The sequence below is a fragment of the Tupaia chinensis genome, unplaced genomic scaffold (genome assembly GCF_000334495.1).
Source record: "Tupaia chinensis unplaced genomic scaffold, TupChi_1.0 Scaffold142652_1, whole genome shotgun sequence".
Taxonomy (NCBI): Eukaryota; Metazoa; Chordata; class Mammalia; order Scandentia; family Tupaiidae; genus Tupaia; species Tupaia belangeri.
This window is the reverse complement of record NW_006202498.1, coordinates 146,776-155,507: the sequence shown is the minus strand read 5'-3', so window position 1 is coordinate 155,507 and position 8,732 is coordinate 146,776.

Sequence of the window (8,732 nt, the reverse complement as noted above, 5' to 3'; positions counted from 1 at the left end):
AATGCAAGGATGGTTCAACATATGCAAAACCATAAATGTAATACACCAAGTCACCACTTCCAGATGTTTTAATTTACCTTTTTAGACCAGGCCAATGTAAAGACCGCATACACTAATTTACAATTCAGTTTATGTCTTCTGCTATCAGAACTGATATAAAGAACTGCTACATCTAAAGAACCTTGAAATGCTTTCTTGGGGGTAGCAGAGATTGCGTTTCCAGGCTTTGATCAATCATATTTGTGCTTACGATAAGTCTGTCAATTATGTCTCTAGAGTTCGGGTATGTCTGTCAACATGGATAAAACATTTTAACCATGTCTCTGGTTTTCTGCTTTTTTCTTCAGAGAGAGAGAGAGAGAGATTCTGTTATAGGGCATGTGCACTCACCAGAGACAAAGAGACAAAAAGCAAGAAATCACTCCCTCACCCCATAATATTTTACAGAGCTATGATAATCAAAACAGCATGGTCCTGGCACAAAAACAAACTTGGGACAAGCAGATGGCATAATGGTTACATTGTTGAACTTTCACATGGCTGACCGTGGTTTGAGTCCTGGACACAGAGGCTTGAAACTCATGCTGGATACATGTGTGTGTATGCCTAAAATCCTGAGAGGAGACTGGAGGAGAAGGGATTGTGGCATAGCCATCCATCCCTGGTGGGTGGAGGGAGGGGTAATTTCTCACTTTCTGTCTTTTTGTCTCTATCTCTATCTCTCTCAAAGTGCACATGCCCTACTACAAAAATCTCTCTCTAAAAAAAGGAATCTTTGCCTACTCTGATGTCTTCAAGAATTTCTCTTGTGTTATCCACCAAGAGTTTTATAATTTGAGGTCTTTGGTTTAGATCTTTGATCCATTTTGAGTTAATTTTTGTTAATAGTGAGAGAAAGTGGTTCAGTTTCATCTTTCTTCATGTGAATACCCAGTTTTTGCAGGTAATATATTTTAATAACACTTCCTGGGCATTGGATTGAGTGTCAGGTTTGTTTGGCAGTTGTGGGCTTAGTGAGAGATTTATGCTGTGCCCAACATCTTATCTTTCTGTGATGAGATCATGCAGCTACTACTGGAGAACTTGGGAAATGAGAATGTTCACAGGTCTGTGAAGACACAGATACTGCCAGTGTTTGGTAATATTGCCCTTGCTATTGGAGGAGAATTTAAAACAGACCTAGCGGTCGTATTGAATACTCTTCAGCAGGCTTCCCAAGTCCAAGTGGATGAGTCAGACTATGACTTAGTGGATTATCTGAATGAGCTAAGGGGAATGCTGCTTGAAAGCCTATACCAGAATAGTTCAGGGACTGAAGGGTGATTAGGAGAATGTACACCTGGATATGATGCTGGTACAACCCAGATAGAATTTATTCTATCTTTCATTGACCGCATTGCTGGAGATGAGGATCATACAGATGGTGTAGTAGATTGTGCTGCTGGACTGATAGGGGATTTGTATACAGCACTTGAGAAGGATGCTCTGAAATTAGAAGTTAGGCCAATGTCTCATGAACTATTATCTGAAGGCCAGAGATGGAAGACTAGCAAGCAAAGACCCTTGCTACATAGGCAACAAAAGAACTGAGGAAGCTGAAGAACCAAACCTGATCTGTTACCATTGGAATAACTCGAGACCCCTACTGGAAATCTCCAATCTTTTGAAAAACCTCCAAGTGAGGAATGTGCATGGATGCTGGATATTTGGGTATGGGAGGATGAGACAGCGAAGCTTGAAAACACACCACACTGAAAATCCTGCTTCAGCAGCAGCCACAACAGCGCTGTTGATAAGCTAAGTAAGCACTGACTTTGTAGAAAACCATGAATCCCCATCTTGGAATAGAGAAAAACGATGGATTTATTTAAGGAAAAAAAGAGAGGAAGATATATTTTCCCCAAGAGAGGCTAGAAGTAGCTTTTCTGTCTTGTGCCTTTTGCCTAGTGGAATGATCAGTTTGGGAGAGAACTGGGTTCAGCTGTGGTGCTTTGGTGTAAAAGGCAACCTGGCCTTTGCTAGGAGAAAGATGGAGTCTGAGTCTCCAACCCACCTTCCCTGTATTTTGGCCATATGGTACTGTATGCATCCTGACTAAGAGGAAAATGAGGGAGGTTTACAGTCTGAGAATGAGTGCGTCTGAGTGACGTGGTATCTACATTCTCAACTTCAGGTCATTGCAGTTTCTTTTTCCCAGAAAAAAGGTATTAGATGTTGTATTTCATGAAACTAACTGAAGTTCTGTCTACTGATGCAGCATAAGAGATATAGAGAAGAAAAGTAAAAGGAAAGACACTCTTTAGGTTTTGTTTTTTAATTATTCTAGGAAAAACATTGATGAATGGTCAGAGCACCAATCCTGATCTTTTCAACAAGATGCCTTTCCTTTCCTAATAATATGATTCGACTGTGAATGTAGAAGGGGAGAGGGAGAGAAAAAGAAAATGCTAGAGTTAGAGGATATGTAAAAGCAAAAGTAAAATTGTTATAAAGAAAGAAAGCAGACTTTCAAAACAACAAAAAGCCACAACCTACAGAAACCAAAATTTAAATGTTTGGAATTGGCGACACAGAAAGAGAAGCTCTCCACTGGCTTTTATCATGGCAGTTTGAACACCCCCAGAAAGTTGTACCAAATAGTTAAAAAAAAAAAAAATACACACACACACACACAAAACAGAAAACTTCAGGTAACTATTTTGGATTGCAATTGAGGATAAATTTAATATTCAAACAATATGATAAAGTAACTATTTGGAAACTGAGGGAAAAAAAGCTACAAAGCTATGCAGTAGCCAAAACTGCATGATACAAGCATAAAAACTGACACATAGCCCAATGGAACAGAATAGAGAACCCAGAAATAAATCCACACCTTTATCGCCAACTGATTTTTTGACAAAGTCATCAAGATTCCACATTGGAAAAAGGACAGTTTCTTCAATAAATGTTAGTGGGAAAACTAGAAATCCACATGCAGAAGAATGAAAATGGATCCTGGTCTCCTCTCACCACATACAAGTTTCAGCACATTACAGATTCAAGCATAAGACCCAATTCCATAAAACTATTGAAAGAAAAAAATCTATAGAAAGAAAACATAGGAGAAATGCTTTCTGACATTGACTTTGGCAAAGAAATTTTCTTAGGAGTTATGAAATTGTCAAAAAAAAAAAAGTTGAGTGAGATCTCATCCCCGAAAAGTGTGCCAAAAAATTAAAAAAAAAAAAAATACACACACACACACACAAAACAGAAAACTTCAGGTAACTATTTTGGATTGCAATTGAGGATAAATTTAATATTCAAACAATATGATAAAGTAACTATTTGGAAACTGAGGGAAAAAAAGCTACAAAGCTATGCAGTAGCCAAAACTGCATGATACAAGCATAAAAACTGACACATAGCCCAATGGAACAGAATAGAGAACCCAGAAATAAATCCACACCTTTATCGCCAACTGATTTTTTGACAAAGTCATCAAGATTCCACATTGGAAAAAGGACAGTTTCTTCAATAAATGTTAGTGGGAAAACTAGAAATCCACATGCAGAAGAATGAAAATGGATCCTGGTCTCCTCTCACCACATACAAGTTTCAGCACATTACAGATTCAAGCATAAGACCCAATTCCATAAAACTATTGAAAGAAAAAAATCTATAGAAAGAAAACATAGGAGAAATGCTTTCTGACATTGACTTTGGCAAAGAAATTTTCTTAGGAGTTTTGTAACTTTCTTAGACTTCACAGTTGAGTGAGATCTCATAGTATATGTCTTTCCATATTTGACTGATTTCACTTAGCAAGATGTCATTCAGGTTTATCCATGTTGTCACATGTGCCATATCTTTCTTCTTTTTATGACTGAATACTAGTCCATTGTATGTGAGTGTTTGTGTTCCACTTAAGTGACTAACCAACCTGAAATCTTTTATTTTCTGTAGTTAGTAATTTCAAAGCTGCAACTGAATCCCAAACATTGTGTAGGTAACAATTAGGGCAACTATTTTGTGCACAAAAATAACTTTAAGTTAAATAAATAAGTATAAGAAAGTCACTTTTTTAAAAAAAATGTTACAAAATCTAAAGTAGAAACAGAATAATGATAGCTATAGATTGTACTCTAAAGAATAAAACCAAACTAAAAAAAATCAAACATATAGCCAATTTATAAATCAAATAGATACATCCATAGAAATGAAAATAGAAAAGAAATGGGGAAAAGAAACGTTTGTCCTCACAATAGAATTTCAATTAATTATTACAGAAGAAAGTATGAATTTAGAAATCACCATGAGAAAAACTCCACAGTAATTTTGTTTGAGACAACAATTACCTAATATTAATGGATACTGAAAGAGGAGGGTAAAGATATGATGGAAACAGTATATCTACCCTATCTTAAAATATCTGCTCATAAAATATTTTTCATTACAAAAAGAAAACTAGCAGACATTATCTTAACTGTATGATCAAAGCTAATATCAACATCATTGAGATACAACAACATGATTTCCTTTATGAAAATTATGACTGACAAGACTTCATCATCTCTCCAGTATATTTGCCAAAAATTCATCATCTTAATTTAATCATAAAGAAGCATCAAACAAATCTAAAATAAGGGTCATTCTACAAAATAACTGGTCAATAGTCCATCCAAAAAAAGCAAAACTTAATAAAGAATTTTTTTAAAAAGGTGGGGACAACGAAGGAATATCCCAGATAAAAGTAGACAAAGGAAAAAAAGACAACTATAAGTAACCTATTTCTCTGGACTGGAACTCTGTGCAGAAAAAATAAAATAAATTAGTGAGCGAGAATTAAAAAAAAATAATTGAAGCTAAACAAATCCTATAGCTCCAACAGCCCCTCTGTGGATTCTCTTCTCCTTCAAAAAGTAAAAATCAGAATTTTTCTTTAAAGAAATCTATTTTCCATGGTAAAACTAACTGGAATTGACATAACATATCAAATAAATTCTTTCTTATTCTGACATATTTATGAGTTACGTTAGATAATAATATGTTCTCAGCATAAAAATCAAAGTCAGCCTTACAGATATGGAGATATCCCAGCAAGTCATTTCATTTCTTTGTTCTACCTTTTTTATTTGTTTGTTTTTTAGAGGTTTTTGCCCTTGGGAGTGTGCACTCCCCAGAGAAAGAGACATACACAATGAGAGGGAAAGTGAGAAATCACCGTCAGGAGGAATGGCCACGCTGCAATACCTTCTCCTCCACTCTCCTCCTGAGATCCTGTGCACTGAGGCACACACTCCTGGCATAATATTGAAACCACAGGATCCATGCTATTCCTTCATTCTTAAATGTAAACATACAAGGGACCAGCAGATGGCGGAATGGTTACGTCGCTGAACTCCCACGTAGTCAACCTTCCAACCCAGAGCAGACCTTGTGGGATCCTACTTTCACCTCTGGTACCTCCACCTGCTATTGCTGGATACCTTCCCTACCCGTGCAAGAAAGTGCCAGGAGATCTGCATATGTATGAGTCAGTAAGATAGGCTCGCCATCATCTGTCTCAAGGATCTCAATGCCGACCAGACTCAACTCTGGCCCCTCCTACTTGTGCAGAGATCTTCCGTGCTGGGAGATACATGCCTGTCTGAGCCTGTGAGACAGGCCTACCATCCTCCATCACACAGCCTATCTTAAGGGAGCCAAGTATCATCATCTACTCCTGTCTCTTCAGTCAGGGAACTGTCCCTCTCTGTTTAGGAACTGTTAAAGGACTGTACATCTACCTGAGTCACTACTGTCAAATAATAATGATAGGGCCTAGTCTTGGCTCCAGTCCTCTGCTGCAATCTAAGAACTGTCCTGCCTGTACAGTGTATTGTTGCGAGGTGCACCCTTCTAGGCTGAAACAGCCTTCTAGGCTTGGGTCTATGATCACCTTTTTCACACAACCTGAGTACCCTCTTTAGGTATTCCTCAAGTCTATCTAAACAGAAAGTTGTAGTAATCTTAGACCCATTGCATAACTCTTGACAAATCTGAACTTAGAGCACCACCTCCTGTTGAGATGGCTACAGTGGCCACAGGTTCGGGAAATGAGTCTGCTTAGTTTGTAGGTCTGCTTAGAATCTCTGGAAGGCCAACTGAAAAAGGACAAGTGGGAACGAAAAGACTATAAAGGCTTTGAAGACGGAAAAAATACCTGCTCCTTCATGTACAGGCAATCACACATCTGCAGGCATCAAGAACATTCGGGTAAATATGACCCCACTAAACAGACCAAATAAGACTCAAGAGATGGACTCTAAAGTGATAGATAGGTATGATTTCTCAAACAAAGAATTCTAAGTAGATGTTTTAAGGAAGTCCAATAAATACAAAAATTATGTAATTTTTAATTGAAAAAGGTAAATCAAATCACAAGAAACATTGGGGCTTCAGAAAGTTACACTTCTCTAAAATGTGTGTAAAATTCAGGGAACCAGCAGTTAGCATAACGGCTATGTCGCTGGACTCCCATGTAGTCAACTGCGGTTCAAGTCCCAGACCCTGTGGCTTAAAACTCACGCCAGGCACGTATGCATGTGTGCCCAAGATCCCAAGAGGAGAATGGAGGAGAAGGGATTGTGGTGTGGCCATCCCACCTGGGGGATGATTTCTCGCTTTCTGTCTCTATGTCTCTCTCTGTCTGCCTGGCGAGCGCACGCGCCCTATAGCGAAAATCTCTCCAAGAAAAAAAAAAATGTTTGTAAAATTCAGAACTGAGGTTATCGGGACCTGGATTTTTCTTGTAGGGAGACTATTACTAATTCAATCTTAATTCATGTTTTAATCTATTTAGGCTTTCTATTTCTTGCTCAATCTAGGTAAACTGTATGGGTCCAGAAATTGTTCCCTCTTAACCTGGATGTTCTTGTTTGTTGGCATATAGTCACTCATAGTATTCTCTCATAATTTTTTTTGTTTCTGATATATCTGTTGTAATATTTCCTGATTATTCCTAATTTTATTTGTGTTCTGTCTCCATTTATCTTGATTAGTATAGCTAATGTATTGTCAATTTTGTTTATCCTCTGAAGGAACCTGCTTTTTTTAATTGATACTTTGTATAGTTCTTTTGTACTCTATTTTATTTCAGCTCTAATATTTATTATTTTTTTTCTTCTGGTATTTTGGGACTTTTTTTGTTGATTTCCAGGTCATTGAGATAATTCATTACACTATTTATTTGCTATCTTTCTATTTGTGTGTGTGTGTGCACTAATTACTATAAACTTTCCTTCTCATGACTGACTTTGATGTGTTTCAAGATATAGAGTTATGTGTTCATTATCCTAAGTTTCTATAAATCCTTTTATTTCAGTCGATTTCTTCAATAATCTTAGTGCCATTCTGAAGTATGTTGTTTAGTTTCCATGTTTTTATGTTTTACCAAGTTTCTTTTTGTTGTCGATTTCTAGTTTGATTTCACTGTGGTCGGAGAAGAATATAGTTTCTAGACTTCTAAGTTTTGTGGAGGCTTGTTTTGTGCCCTATTATGTGGTCAGTCTTTGAAAGTATTCTATGTTGGGATAAGAAAAATATGTAATCTTGAGTTCTACATTCTTGTTTCTCTACTCTCACTTTTCACACAAACACATATGCACGTATGTGTGCACAGTCATCCAAGTGCACCACACAGTCACAGTGCTTCTCAAAATGGACTCAGGTAACTGACACAATACTGTCAAAGAACAACAAAAATCTATCAAGTATAAAACCTCATGGCTAAGTCATTTCTGATGTGTTCCTTTGATAGCTCTGGTTTAGTGAAGAGGAAAATGTCCAGGGTTAATGAAAATCTATCACTTATAAAAGTATATAGATAAACGATTTCTGATATGTCCCTTTACAAACTCTGGTTTAATGAGGAAGGAAATGTCTAAAGGCTAGTGTGCTGTAAAAACCAGGTGCAAATGCTAGTGAATAAATGTTACTTTTGCTCGCTGCTTACAAACAACACTGGGCCACTAGAGTGAATGTAATCTTTTGTTCTGGGCTCACAAGCAACCAAGGACAGTGTGATTGTTGCTATCTTCTTAGCTCTGGACATTCCTTTCTTTATCTAGGATGACTCTAGCCCCTTTGAGAATGGTCTTAAGAAGGCATTGCATTCTGCCCTCTGTTGTAACTCTCCCAACAGCAGGGAGTCACTAGAACCACAGGGAAAGAAGTCCTTGCAACACGAGACAAAATGTGGAGTCAAGACCAAGAGGGAGAAGTGATCAGAGAAGTGACTCCCTGAGGTGGATTTTCCCCTTGTATTTATTTGTAGAGGAACAAAGAAACAAACTTGTTCATTATTTTCAGAAGTTACAAAATAGTAAGGGTCACTGTATCAGCAAAGCATGATAAGATAGAGGGCAGAAGTACGATAAGATACCGGGCATAATGCAATCTCTTCCTAAGATTGCTCTTACTGAGAACATGGCTCAGTGAGAACAGGTCTGTGGATAATGAGAGGAATGTTCAAGGCTGAGAAGACAACAACACTCCTTAGCCTTGGACATTGCCTTCCTCATTAAACCAGAGTTCGTAAAGGGACGTTGTTTTGAAGGACCAGAGTGACTCCATTTTTTTGGAGGGCAACTCCATTTTGCTAAACCCACCTTGCTGAGAATCAGTGCCAACTCAAGTAGGAGAGGATCATAATGAGAAGAACAAAAGAAATGCCAGAGACCTGAAGTAACTTTCTTGTCCAATTTAAC